Here is a 15,427-nt window from a genome sequence, read left to right as displayed (position 1 = left end):
TGTGAGTGAAAACAAAGCCTTTCTTCCATAAATTGCTTTTGTCTGAGTATCTTATCAGTGTCCTAGTTAGGGTTGCTGTGAAGAGACACCATAACCACGGCAACTCTTAAAAGGAAAACATTTAATTGGAGTGGCTCACTTACAGTTTCAGTCCATTATCATCATGGTGGGGAGCATGGTAGCATGCAGGCAGACATGGTGCTGGAGGAGTAGCTGAGAGTCCTACATCTTGCAGGCAACAGGAAGTCGACTGACACACTGGCAGTATCCTGAGCATATGAAACCTCAAAGCCCACCCCCAGAGTGACACACTTCCTCCAACAAGAACATACCCACTCCAACAAAGCTGCACTTCCTAATAGTGTCACTCCCCATAAGCTTATGGGGGCCAATTACATTCAAACTATCACACTCAGCAACAAGAGAAGAAACTAAGAGAATGAGGATGGAGTTTTCTCTCATTGCAAAAGAAACCTGACCAAGGACACACTGTAAGTCATGGGTACATGTATTAGTTACTTTTCTGTTGCTGTGATAAAAACACCATGACTATTGCAACTTATAGAAAGAAGAATTTATTTGGGGGGGTTATGGTTCCAGAGGACCCATGATAGCTTGGTGGAGGTGTCAGGGCAGCAGCTGAGAGCTCACATCTCAAACCACAAACAAGAAGTGGAGAGAACTAACTGTGAATGGTGTGTGGCTTTTGAAAGCTCAAAGCCCACCCCCAGTGACACACCTCCTCCTGTAAGGCCACATCTCCTAAGCTTCCCCCAAACAACACCAAGAACTGGGGACCCAGTATTCAAACGCTGAGACTCACGGGGGACATCTCATTCAAACCACCGCAGTACATCTGATACTGGAAGGCTGGACATTTTTAAAAATTCATTCTTTGGGAACTTCATACATATATATGGTTTGTTTGAACATATCAGTCCCCATCCTTCTCCGACTCTGAAAACATATTTTATTTTTTAAAGATTTATTTATTTATGTACTTTATGTATATGAGTGTTTTGTCTGCATGTACATCTCCACATCAGAAGAGAGCATCAGATCCCATTATAGACAGTTGTGAGCCAGCATGTGAGTGCTGGGGATTGAAACTCAGAACGCCTGGAAGAGCAGCCAGTGTGCTTAACCACTGAACCATCTCTCCAGCTCCTGAAAGCATATTTTAAACAAATGAAATCTCAAATCTATGCAAACCTGAGCCTCATCTGAGCATGAAAGAGACTGGGTTCATCTGGCTAAAGGAAGGGACTCCTGAACTTGAACCTGAGGCCTTCTGTCCCATGGTGTGGGCTGCCTGGGGCTTGGCCTCTACTCAGCTATTTTCCAATTCCTGCTGAAAGGCTTTGAAGAGTCAATGCACAAAAATAAAAGGGGAAAGTACTTTTAATTTTCCCCAGAGTGCAGCACTTATGAGCAATGGCCTTCAACTCCCTGAGCCTGGTTTTCTCATCTGAAAAAAATGGAGTTGAAGCAACATCGAGGTGTCTGGAACATGGGGTCTGGAACAAGCATTACAAGCAAGTAGAAAACACTGCCATCCTCTTAAAAACCCAAACAAGATCCTATGTGTGAAACAAACACCGTCAAGAAAGCACACTGGCAACCACACTTAAGAAACTCCCCTTCCAGGATGTGGGTACTGACTAGGGCAGAAACTTCTGAAGGCTTCCTGAGTCGACTTAGAGAAGAAACTGGTTAGCCCTGGGATCTAAGGGAAAGGAGAGAAAAGGTCAAGGAAAGAAACTGGAGACTGTGTAGTGACCAGCAAGGACACCTTGCTCCCTGGGGCCCTCAGAGATCCCATCAATTCTCTGGCCCCGGCATACTTGACAGGAGAGGTTTAGGGGAAGGAGGCAAGAGAGATAACTCTGACCTACAGCACCACATGATCTGAGATATGGCCGGCACCCAAAACAGGGAATTAGAAACTGAGAACTATGATGTAAGTCCTTGAAGACTGACAGGCATGGTGTGGAAGATTTGGGTTCTATTATAACTGGGAAAATGAAAAGAATTACAAACGGGTCTCAAAAGCCAGGGATGGGATTGGTGAACTTCATAAGAGGGTGGTAACAAAGGCCTTCCTGAAGAGATGATCTTTAACCTAAGGGCTAAATGAGATGAGGGGAATATCTCTGAGAGAACTGAGGGAAGAAAGCTTTCCTGGCAGAGGGTGGAGCCAGTGCAAAGGCCCTGGGGCAGAAGTATTAACTTGGTACTTAGGAGTACAATGAGTAGGGCATGAAAAAGCAGCAGTATAGTACTGAGGAGGACGGAGGAAGGGTGGTGGAGCTGTGTGAGTGAGAGGAAGGTGTGAATAATTTATCTCCAGCATGCTGGAAAGCCACTGCCGTATCACCTGATACAACTGTCTATGGCAGCACTAACTGCCGTGCTGAGATGGATTGATGCAGAACCTGGAGACCAGTTAGGAGACTCCTGTAGCAATCCAGCCTACAGGGGATGGTGCTTGGACCAAAGAGGGACAGATGATGTAAAGGGATGTGAGGAAATCAGGGAAATGGTTGAGGGGCACAACTGGAAACACACACCGAGAAAGACAGGTTTAAGACTAGGTGGGTGTTGGTGTCCTTTAGAGAAAGGAGGGGAAAGCCTTTAGGGGGTGGCCTTAGGAACTCTGCCCAGACAGTGTTAACTTGGAAATGCTTGACCATGCAGCTATGTTGAGTAGAGAGTGGACTATGTGAGCCTGAAGGGCCAGGAAAGAGTCAAACTGGAACAAGAGAGATTGGGAGCAAAGGGGTGGGGTCATTGAAGAAGGATGTGTCATGAGTAACAGACCCAGGAGCATCTGAACATGTCGTGATGGAGAGCAGGGTCAGCACAAGAATAGAGTGGGTGAGTGGCCAGGGAGACAGGAATATCAGGAGAGTACGATGGTGTGGGAGCCAAGGGAGGGGTGGTATGAGGCACAGAACCTTGGAGTCTCGTGGGCACTACCTTGACCTATGGAAGAAGAGAGACATGGTCACTGGAAGTGACTTGAAACTCACCAGTGACCTTGATGAGATGGTTCAGCAGTGTTGACAGAAGCCCAACCAAAGGGGTGGGAAAGAGAATGGGGTTGTGGAAGCTGGGCCAGCGCTACGAACACTAAGATGTTCTTACGAAATGAAACAAAACTTCAGCAAGAGCCAGAAGCAGACAGGGGTTCAAAGGGGGATGTTTGGTTGGTATGGATTGTTGAGATAGACTGTTGCTACACAGCCCAGGCTGGCCTTGGTGATCCTCCTGCCTCATTCAGTGCTCCTTCTGAGTGCTAGAATTGCAGGCTCATGGCACCACACCGGGCTCAGGGAGTGTTTTAAAGATGTGAGAATGTACAGCATGCGTGTACATTGATGTGTAAAGTACTCTGCCTCTCTAGGCTTCAGGGGCCATTGCTGTAAAATGGAGCCTGAGACACTCTCAGTTGTGGGTTTATGGAGAATAGTACCGGTTCACATGTGTGAAGTGCCTAGTCCCATGCCCCACTCACAGCAGATTCCATACTCCCAGGCACCCTCCCCAGAGAAAGGCTGCTTATTAGCAGGTACTCACTGGTAAGGGAAGACAGAGGCACAGGGTGGTTTATGTTCCCCACATTGTCTATAACAACAGAGAAGCTGGTGGAAAAGGAGTCATGTCATGAGCAGCCACACCCTGGTGCTCTGAACACACTCTCAGAACTTGACCCTTCCCGACAGGAAGTCTTTGCCTCTAGACCCTAAACATGGGGTTTCTCTTGTGCACCACAGAGCACAGAAATTTTGAGTTGATAATTTTCTCAGTTCTTCTAAGGATAATGTGGGACCTGTCCCCGTTTTTAAATGCATAGGAGAGAAGTGAATCCATTGCATTCAGGGCACAGATCAAGGCAGCTGAACCCAGCTGCCCGGTTCCCTTGGTCGGGACAAGCTGCTTCTTTTCATTTGACTGTTCCTATCCAAGCCCTTGATATTTGGCAGGCTCAGTAAGCATCTATCATGAGATTCACAGCTTTGGGGTGGGGCATGGGAGTCATTGTTATGCTGCCATTTAGGCTGCAAGCCAGGGGTCAGGGTCTAGATGTGCCACCACACGATTTTAAGTTTTGTCTTGAAGGACAGGAAGGATTTGGAGCTGATTTAGGACTAACTCAATCCTGGGGAAATTGGTGAGTTACTGCCACCTAGTGGTTAAAAGCCATGACGATTCGTTTCTTTTTATTTTATTTATTTATTTATTTATTTATTTATTTATTTATTTATTTATTTATTTATTTATTTATAGCTCTGCCACCTTTTACTAAAAGTATTTGTATATTTTGAGTATCAGTTATAGTAAGTTCACACTTTTATATTAAATTCTTGTCAATAAAATTCTAAACATTTTAAAAACGGGATTAATTTCTATCACTTCTTTAACATCATTATTAAATATGAAATAGTACAGATGAAAAATAATAATTGTTTACTTAACATTCCTACTGTTGTCACAAAATCCTTAGGAATTCCAGGTTAATCTCAACCCCTACACCCTCCCCATTTGCTTCTATGTTTGAACTAAAATTTTGAATTTCAAGAGCCACACATAATGCTGTCAAAATACAATTGAAATCCAAACTCCTCTTTGCAGTGATTTTCCTTATTCATCCTAACATGAGTAACACTGAATGTGAAAATTTGTTGATACAATCAGGAGAGTAACACAGTCAGGTTTCATCCACTCGTTTCTTTTTAAAGGGCTCGCAAACTCATGTTACAGAACATCAGTGTGTCTGTATGTCCAGTTACCCAGGCATCTCCTCTTACCCACACCTTCCCTCCTCTCCCTGCATTCGCTCCTTGTCGGGGAACTGAGGCTTTTGGTCTAAACTGAGGACATGGAGATTGAACCTTGCTCTCATAGAGCTGAGCTTTGAGTGAGTAGACAGACCATACACTGACATATCAGCTTCCATAAAACCTACTGAAGCTGAGTGGGAGTGATGGTGAAGATGGCAGAAGGACAGTTTTGTACCATCTGATAAGACCCTCCAAGAACGGTAACGCTAGCAGAGCCTCATTAAGGTCCTGATTCACCAGTCACCCTTGGATTAGATTTCCCAGCCCAGAGACCCAAGCACCTAAAATGCCTCACTAACTGATCGTTATGCAAGGAAAGGCAATAAACTCTGAAGAGCAGTTTTGAAAATATGACTGAGAAACTTGAAATACAGAAGCAGTTAGACTTTGGAGGGTCATTGAAAGTAGAAGTTAACAGCCGACATACAGCAATTCCTCTGTGTGTGTGTGTGTGTGTGTGTGTGTGTGTGTGTGTGTGTGTGTGTGTTTAGTGTACCGGCAGAAGTGAAAATGATCTAAGAAGACACTTCTGTGAATGCTAACCTACTTTTAGTAAAATTTTAAAGGGACTAACTTTAAATAACAATAATTTAAAGCCTTGTTTCCTATTAATTTTGTCATGCTTTTAGCATGAGGGATAACTAACACTAAATATCTTTTTTAAAGCCACATGGAGCCAGATGTGGTGGTGCACGCCTTTAATCCCAGCACTCAGGAGACAGAGGCAGGCAGATCTCTGTGAGTTCGAAGCCAGCCTGGTCTACAGAGTACAGAGGGAGTTCCAGGACAGCCAAGGCTGTTATACAGAGAAAACCTGTCTCAAAAAACAAAACAAAACAAAAAAGAGGCCATATGGAAACTCACTACTATAGAATCTTCCATATATATATATATGGAAGTGGAGATACCATATAATGGAGGAGATAATACCCCAACCAGGCATCACATGCTACCAAATAAAAACCCCGGAGTCAGGAATGGGTTGCATCTTTTTGAGCAGTTGGCCAAAGGGATCCCATAGATTACAGGCTAATGCCAATGCTATTGATTACCCTTTACAATAGTAAGGTGCCGTTGCTGAGGACCCCACATATTTATGGCATAGAACATGGAGAGATGAAACTGGTACTCATCTGGCTAGTATTCATAGCTGAAAGGTGCTGGCCATGTTACTGGGGGAGAAAAGTAATCATTGATCTCATCCAGCTACGAACCCTGCGAGCTATAATAACGACCTGCCTGCAAGATACGCCGACTGGTGCAATAGGGCATAAAAGTTATGGAAGGGTCCAGCCACCTTTTACAGACTGGATTTAAGGCCCGCTCCATGGGATGGAAGCCATACCTGACACTGTTAATGAGGCTAAGAACCTGAGACTAGATAGGTCATGGACTTACGGGAAAACCTATTACTACCCTTCTGTTAAATAAACAGAAACGAAATGAGTCCTAGTGACATATTGCTATGCCCATTGATTAGTGCATCACTCAGTTCTCATCAGAGAAGCTTCTTCTCACAGTAGATGGTAATTAGCACGAGGACCCACATCTAGACAACGTGCACACAGTGAAAAGACTGGAGTCGGCACAGGACACACCACGACCAAGTTCTCAGCACAAAGGTGTATCTGCCCCAGAGGGACAGAGGGCAGAGACTAAGAGACAAAGATGGGAGACAGAGGATGAGAGAGAAGGGGAAAAGGAACAAGGGAGAGGGGGAGGGATATTTGCCCTGGGGGGACAAAGGACTGCCTCTGGATAACAGATGTGGCTCACAGGAAAAATGACAGTTTATAAAGGGAAAAGAGGAAACCCCGTGTTAGGATGAGTTGGCTTGTTTTGATTGGGCATGTTAATTAGCCAAAAGGAGGCTTTTGATTGCTAGCTTCAATATTTCAATAGCTGGACCTTGGTGGTCAGACTTCGGAGGAGGAAGTGGCCAAATAAGAGAACCGACCTTGGTGGCTAGCTTTAGGAATGTAAGCGGGAGAAGGTAAAAGGCAAAACCGGTCAGTGTTGTGTTTGCCATGCTTGGACCTGCTAGAGCCCTTCAGACAGGAAGAGACTTTGGAGTGCTCAGCCTTCCACAGGATGTCTTTATCACATTCCTCCCCTCAAGGCTCAGGGACCTATGGGAAAGAGGGAGCAGAGGGATTGGGAGAGCCAGAGGTGGGGGGTGGCTTCCGGGAAATAGCATTTTCCAGACAGGACAGAGTAGGTGCACCTAGGAGTTCACAAGGACTGGGACGGCATTCACAAGACCAGATGAAAATCCCAACACAGGGAAGGAAAAGTGGCCACGAAGTCCCACCCCTAGCCAAGAAATTACTCACAGTTGATAGCCGCTGGGAGAGGGAAAGTCAGTTTCCCTCAGAGGAGTGACACTGGGCATGTCAGCCACACTCCAGGGCAGGCCCCATGCTTGAGAGTATTTGTTCAATGGAAATCAGACTCTGTGGGAGATGAGGGAAGAGCTGAGAGGGGCTGGGGGAGGGGAAAGAATATGATCAAAATATATTGTATGAAACTCTCAAAGAATAAATAAAAACATTTTTAAATAGAATAAAAAGACTTATTTTATGCATATGAGTACTTTGCTGTTAATCCCACTGGGCGAGAATAAGACCATTACCATAATTTTGAGTCAAATTTGAAGCAAGCTTTAATTAAATATTGGCCAGGATGATGGCCAGGTCCATTCCTGGGTTCCCAGAAAATGGCGATGAGTCACATTTTGCAGAGGCTTAAAAAGACAAAACCATGAGGCCACCGTATTTTCCATCAGGTCCAATCAGGGGCAAGCATGTATCCTGACGTACTTGCCTATGTACCTCCCTCCTACATTCAATCAGGGGCAAGCATACATCTTCCTGCCTGCATACCTCCCGCCTACATGTGATCAAACACATCCAGGGTAATTGAGTCAAAAAAATGTAGGGAACTGAAAACATGTGGTTTGTTGTTTTCCATAAACAATAGCCTCTAGCACTCTAGGAAGTTATCTGTCCTCAGATAAGTCGGGCTTACAGGTTAACTTTGGCCCTTACATTGCTTGCATGTATGTCTGTGTACCATGGAGGCCAGGAAAGGGCATTGTGTGGAACTGGAGTTTCAGATGGTTGTGAGCTGTGTGTGAGCTGTGAGATGCCATGTGGGTGCTCTGAATCAACCCCAAGACCTCTGGAATAACAGTCAGTGCTATGAGCCACTGAGCCATCTCCCCAGCCCCAAGCAAAGATAATCTAAAGATAGAGCTACAAAGTGAAATCTTGTCTCAATAAAATAATAAATAAATAAATAAATAAATAAATAAATAAATAAACAAATAAAACGTGTCTGAAAGAGATACTTATATCTCTTTAACTTGCATAAACTAGAGGCACCTGGGAAGAAGGACCCTCAGTTAAGGAATTGTCTCAGACAGATTGGTTTATGGGCATGTCTGTAGGGTGGGTTTTGTTGTTGTTGTTGTTTTGTTTTGTTTTTTGTTTTTTGATGGCTTGTTGATGCAGGAGGGCCCATCTCACTGTGGTAGGCACCATCACTAGACAGGTGAGCCTGGGCTATAAAAGGTTAACTGAGTAAGCCAGAGAGGAAACCAATTAGCAGTGGTCCTACATTGGTTTCTGCTTCAAGCTCCTGCCTCAGCTCCTGCCGGCTTCCCTACATGATGGACTATACTGAAAACTAAAATAAAACCTTTCTTCCCCACTTGCTTTTGCTCAGTGTGTTTATTTATGGCAACAAGGAAGTGCACTAGAACACCCTCCCTTTGGCGATCAGATGACTGAAATAATGAACCTGAAGAACTGGAATATCCCCAGGCATCTGAGGCAGCGGGGAGAGAAATCTGAAGATTGGTGCCACTGAGGAGCAATTTTCCTCCCGGTTCTGACAACTTGTCAGGCCACTTTGCAAGCCAGACAGGAGCCAAGGATGGGTTCATGATGCGGCAGACCACACCTTGAGCAGGACTGCTTAGTTACCAATATCTGTTGTCCTCTACTCAAATCTAAACCACACGTCAGTACCCTGAAGAAGGAGTTGGGTCGGACGCTGGTGGTGCATGTCTTTAATCCCAGCACTCAAGGAGGCAGACATAGGCAGGTCTCTGAGTTCAACATCAGCCTGGTCTACAGAATGAGTTCCAGGACAGCCAGGGCTACACAGAGAAACCCTGTCAAAAAAAAAAAAAAAAAAAAAAAAAAGGAACTTGGGAGGAGTTGTCACTAATCTCTTTCCATGGTGGCCACACTTGAATAAATCTCCTTTCTCTCCTTTTCACTATGACTTGCCTCTTGACAACTTGTTAGGGTGGCCAGAACCCAGGCTTTGACCTTAAAAATCTCTAGTAACATAAGGTCAACTGAAGCTGCCATTGAGGATGGATATGGTTCATTAAAACCCAATAGAAACTACGTGGTATTTCTGGACAACAGACCAAAGGAAGGAGCCTGGGCCACAGAGGGGAACCACAGAAGGGGAAAAGCCAACAGAGGGGAATCCCAAGGTCTTTGCACAAATTCAGTCCAAGTTTCTGGCTGGCCCTTGAACCGTACAAATTTGGTTAGACTAAAAGCATTTGGCAGCTAAAGAACTAAACTAAGATCTGAGCTGCTAACCATGACAGTTTGCAGTTTGAACCCAAGCTCATGGCCTGGTGAAACAAAGACAGAAAATTCATCAGAGCAGTATGGTAGAGTCTAGAGTCAGAACAACCTAATAGTCATAGTGTCCAAGACACAAATACAAACTGACTCAACAGGAAATGAGATCCAACCTCAAGCAACAGAGGCCAGATCCGAGGTGAATCAGATAATGGCATCAGCAGAGAAGGATTTTAAAACAGCTACTGTAAAAAAACAAAAATCCAGCCAGTGAGATGGCTCACTGGATTGAGGCACTTGCCCCAAGCCTAACAACCTGAGTTCGATCCCTAGAGCCCACACAGTGGAAGGAGAGAATCAGCTACCTGCAAACTGTTCTCTGACCTCCATATGCTGTAGCATACAAATAGATAGATAGATAGATAGATAGATAGATAGATAGATAGATAGATAGATAGATAAATAAATAAATAAATAAATAAATAAATAAATAAATAAATAAATAAATAAATAAATGTGAAAAGTCACCCTCACATCTGAAGTCTACCACAGACCTTCCTAGGGGATTAAAAACATAGATCAGGTGCTGATGCTTTGCTCATCCAAGAAACCAAATGCCAAGTGACCTGCCATGCCAGATCAGGCTCTAGTCTCAATGGTCATGTGGAGTTAGTTACATACAGAAGTCAAAAAACACAGCCTAGGCAAGGGTGGAAGCCAGAGAGTGATATGCTGCTTTTGTACCCATCTCCCAGAAGACACTGATGCACAACACAGCAGCCATATATCTCACTAACCTCAGTTTGAATCCCAGCCCCATCACTCAAACATAAAATCGGGACCCAGCAACTGCGAAACCTCAGTAGACAACAAGGATTCACTTCACTGACGGCAGGTCGCATGGTCTAAACTGAATGTGACCAAATGGCTAAACTCTGTTATTTGTGCCTAAAAGAGCTCATATGATAAAGACTGCCCCCAAAACACCAACAAAGCTTGATTCTATTTACTCCAGAACAGGCTATTCACAGCAGCAGGTGTAAGTCACCAAAGCATAGAGTAACAAGGGGCTTTTGTACAGTTTGGGCTTTTGCTGAATATTTTGAGGGAATAAGAAGAAGCTGGAATTCATTTAATAACAATTGCAATTACCTTTATCCAGAAAGTAGAAGGAACTAGTCAAGGCTGGGGAAAATGGTAGTTAAGAAAACGGTAATCAGATAAGCATGGTGGCATTCATCCTCCACCAGGAAGCTGAGGCAGGCAGATCACAAGTTCAAAGCCTGAGATACCTAGCAAGAGCCTGTCTCAAAAAAGAAACAGAAAAATAGCAGTCATTCAAAAGAGATTGTTACAAGGTGTTTTGTTTATTCTTCTATCATTTTAAATTTTAAAATTACACTTGTTGATTTATTTATGGCAGGGGCTGGGGCCGGTGTTACAGTGCGCACATGTAGGCCAGAGGACAGCTTGCAAGCGTCAGTTCTCTCCTTCCACCATGCGGGTTTGGGAGCTTAGGTCACCAGGCTTAGTGGCACTGAGTGATCGCTTGCCTGTAAGCAACATGGTTTAGGCTGCAATGTGATCCTAGAGAAACAGTTTTCTCTCAACTTCGCAGCTGGCTGGTACTGAGGTCTACCACAGTCTAGTCACTAACAGGATGGTTTTCCACTTTCTGGGTTCTGAGAGGATGTTCTGTGTCTCTCATCTTCCTGGAACAGTGGGCTAGCCAAGGCATATCTTTTTTGTGGTGATGTTAGAGACACTCGAGATGCAATCTAACCTGTGTGTGTGCTTTTCTAGCCAAAGCTTGGTCTCACCTGCAAAAGTATCACTGACCAAACCAAGTGTCACAGCGGAGCCTTGAATCACAAATGAAATATTATATCATGGGGTGGTATGGTAAAAGGTGTAGATGTATTAGCCGGTTGCTGAGAAGGGTGATAAACGGAGCACTAATCTACTTACCACAAAGTAAGAGCCTGGAAAAATCTGTTGCGTTCTCAGTTTCACTGTTTCCAATCTTAAAAATAGCCTCTAAATGACAGGGCTGTGAAAGGAAGTTGGAATACATATAAACGAGGTTCAGGACCTCTCACTCCAGGGTATGCCATCCCAAACATTTTGGTATGAGGATTATTTTGATCTTATTATTTGGGGAGACAATAGGCCTAGAAAAAACTCCAATGGAGAAGAAAGTACACATCTCTACAAAAGAAACTATATATAAAAGTGTCTTACCTCTATATTAGAAAACCTAATCGATAGTGAAGCACCAACTTAACACCACATTTCAACTTACAGCTCTGAGGTCACACTCCATCACTGAGGGAAGTCAGGTCAGGACCTGGGGGCAGAAGACAATACAGAGGCCATGGAGGAATGCTGTGTACTGGTTTGTTCTTCATGGTTTGCTCAGCCTAATATTTTCTTTTTCTTTTTTAATATTTTTTTATTTATTATTTACTTATTTTCTGTGCATGCATCACATCTCAGTTAGTTTGTGTGTAGATAAGAAGCATAATAACAATATCTCAAATGGGTTGCTTTATTTTAAATAAGACAAAGTATGTCTGCCACAGAGCACATTACCACAGTTTTAGCTACATGTGGCTTTGATTTAATTAACTTCAGTGTGCACTGGTGACATAGTTGATAACACAGAAATAATAATTTCTGTGCACCCCTGCCACAAGGCTTTTAGGAGCTAAAAAGGATGATCTATTTGAAATATTTATGTAGTGTCTTTGGAGCAGCAAATCAATACTTGGCCAATTTCAACTATAGTCTTTGTTTGTTTGTTTGTTTGTTTGTTTAGTTTGGTTTGGTTTTTGTTTCTCGAGACAGAGTTTCTCTGTATAGCCTTGGCTGTCCTGAAACTCACTCTGTAAACTAGGCTGGCCTTGAATTCACAGAGATCCACCTGCTTCTGCCTCCTGAGTGCTGGGATTAAAGGCTTGCACCCCACCACATTCAACCATAGATTTTACTAACTGTATTTATTATTAGAGTTATTGTGATTGTCATCATCAAGAGTCTGCACTGACTTCACCTAAAAGGAGGAGAAAGAGGAAGAATAATGGTGGTGATTACAGACCAGCCAAGAACTGATGATTCTCAGCTAATTAGGCTGGTAGACGTGAGGCAGGCAATAAAACTAGACCTCTCTGTCACACCTTACCTGTCTACTTTCCCAAAAGTTAGACGGGACACTAGAAGTGTGTAGATGTAACTAACCGTCTTATTAAATAAGAAACACAGAGCCAATTCAGAGAAGAAAGCCAAGAGGTCAGAACTAAGAGCCTTACCTTTCCTGCTTCAGCCAAGAGAGCTCTCCGAAAAGGGGGCCTACTTCCTGTGTGTATGTCTTTATATAGTCTAGCTGTTCTGCCTTCTCATTGGTTGTAAACCCAACACGTGACTGCTTCGTCACTGCCTGTATGTACAGTCCTCCAGGTCCTCTATGGTATTGAGATTAAAGGCGTGTGTCTCCAATGTTGGCTGTATCCTTGAACACACAGAGATCTACCTAGCTCTGTCTACCAAGTGCTGGGATTAAAGGCGTGCACCACCACCGCCATGCTCTTGCTATGGCTCTAATAGCTCTGACCCCCGGGAAACTTTATTTATTAACATACAATTAAAATCACATTTCAGTACAAATAAAATACCACCATAGAAGTGAATAAATAAATCTTTTTAAAAGGTTTCTTATAAAAGAGAGAAGACCAGAATCTCTGCCTTGGAAAATGGTATATACACTTGATAGATGGACTACAAATATCAAAGGAGAGAGTCAGAACTCAGGGCAAAGGGGAATGGAGGGATGGCTCAGTGATTAAGAGCAAGTACTGCTTTTCCAGAGGATGCAAGTTTGGTTCCTAGTGCCCATCTCTATGGCTCAGAACCACCTAGAACTCCTGGATGCATGTCTGCGTACCACGTGCATGCCAGCAGCCTGTGGAGGTCAGAGGAGGGTATCGGATCCCCTAGGACTGGAGTTACAGACAGTTGTGAGCTGTTCCGTGGATGCTGGAAATTGAATCCTGGGTCCTCAGGAAGAACAATCAGTGTTCTTGACCTCTGAGCCATCTCACCACCACCACCACCACCACCCATTTTGTTTTAAAGAATTCAGGGCAATCCAGACCTCAGTTACTAAAAATTGTAACAAGAACTCAAAAGATCAAAGTCAAGTCCATGTTCTTTAACTGGAGTCAATGGTGAGAAAAATGGTAACGGTAATAATGGTATTTACAACGTATCTTTTACATGCCAGTGTGGCACTAGGTACTTGGAAGGAAGCTGTATAATGTGCATCCCAGGATGTGTACTGGAGCATTGCCATCCGTGGCCAACCACGGCCAACTTTAAAAAGGCTCACTACCACTCACAGCTGTCTTTCAAGTCAGCCTTGAAATGCTTCACAAGGAGCAACCAAACCTGCGTGAGGAAATCTGCAAGTCCCGCTGTGGGAGGTCAGGGCAAAAGGTGTGAGGAAGGACAAGATGACTTCTGTATCCCTTGCTTCATATCTAGTAAGACTGCAAAACTTTTACTGAGTTCATCTTTAAATGACATTTGCAAATCATCTAAGTACTGAGTAATGCAATGCTCTCCACCATCGAGGTGGATGTATTCTACACACTGGTGGCATCATGTGCTTGGGATCTGACAAGGAAATCTTTACTTCAGACACAGTCAGTGCTGAAACTCAGCCAGGTCTCCCGCCTGGAGTGGCTGTGGTTCTGACTTTCCGTAGTAACTTAAAATGCCGCCATCTCTTTCTTCCCAGTGAGTTCCACTAAAATCACAGAAGTGTGCCTGAAACAGCTGTGATGGGTCCAGGTTCGGGCCTGGTACTGGCGTGCCTCATCTGAAGGTGATGAGGAAGATGAAAAAGATCCTCCAGTAATCCCAACCGCTTTTAAAAGGGGGGGGGGTTGCTTTTGTTAAATGAAAGGTAAATGAAAGAAAGGAATCTTAATACATGTGATGGGTGGGGGTGGGGGGGGAGAAACAAAGCTCCAGGGTGTGTGATGTGGGCAAGAAGGTATGAGAAAGGAAGAGAGAAAGTAAAAGAGATGGACAAAAGACAAGACAGCAATACAAGAGAGGACCAACAGAAAAATCCAGGTGACAGCCAGACCAGAAGACACCCAAGCCTGGGGCGTCTGCCATTTCATTCTGGTTACTTAAGCCATCTAATGTCCCTTCCTACCATTCAGGGAAGGCAGATCTGTGCCCACACACTGGCTGGTGGTGTTCTGAGAGAAAAAAAAGGGTAGGGTCGTGAAGGGAAGTGTGTCCTGCCCCACATTCGCCCCTCAAGTGAAAAGGGACTGCTCTGTATCTGCCCGGCACGTAGTCTTAGTGGGAGTGTCTGTCTCCCAGACTTGCCAAACCTGACTCACCAGAAAGATTAGTTCCAGATGTGGCCTCCAGACACACACAGGCCAGATGGAGTCACATCCTAAGGGACAGAGAAAGAAACTCAATCTTACTAGGGTTGGCTGAGTTAGAACGAAAAACTTAACCTGAGTTTCTGTCTGCTTCACCAACCTCTGCCTGAAGTAAGTCCATCTTTAGTGGGGAGGAAAAACCCGGGCAACATACAGAAGAAACAGTGATTAAAAGTAGATTGTAAAAGGGGTTGTGGGGGCCTGGGGGGGCGGTAATCAATACTAGTGCTTTCTCCAGAAGACACGGGTTATTAAATAGAAATCTCAGTGCTGGGCATGGGATCAGGGAGGCCCCATAGGCCCTCAAAACAACCCAGACAACGCTCCTGTCTGGCCACCACTACTAGATGGCAAGATCCTATTGCCAAAGACACTATAAAGTTTGGTTGTGGTACATAGAGAAATAAATAAGGAACTAACCTGGAAACTTCCTCCCTACCGGCTAGCTTTCCACTGTGGCAGAAAAGACATCAATAGTCTTACCTGGCACTGAACACTGAATGATGTGCCCATT

This window comes from Peromyscus eremicus, chromosome 8a (genome assembly GCF_949786415.1).
Source record: "Peromyscus eremicus chromosome 8a, PerEre_H2_v1, whole genome shotgun sequence".
Taxonomy (NCBI): domain Eukaryota; kingdom Metazoa; phylum Chordata; class Mammalia; order Rodentia; family Cricetidae; genus Peromyscus; species Peromyscus eremicus.
This window is presented reverse-complemented; position numbering follows the sequence as displayed.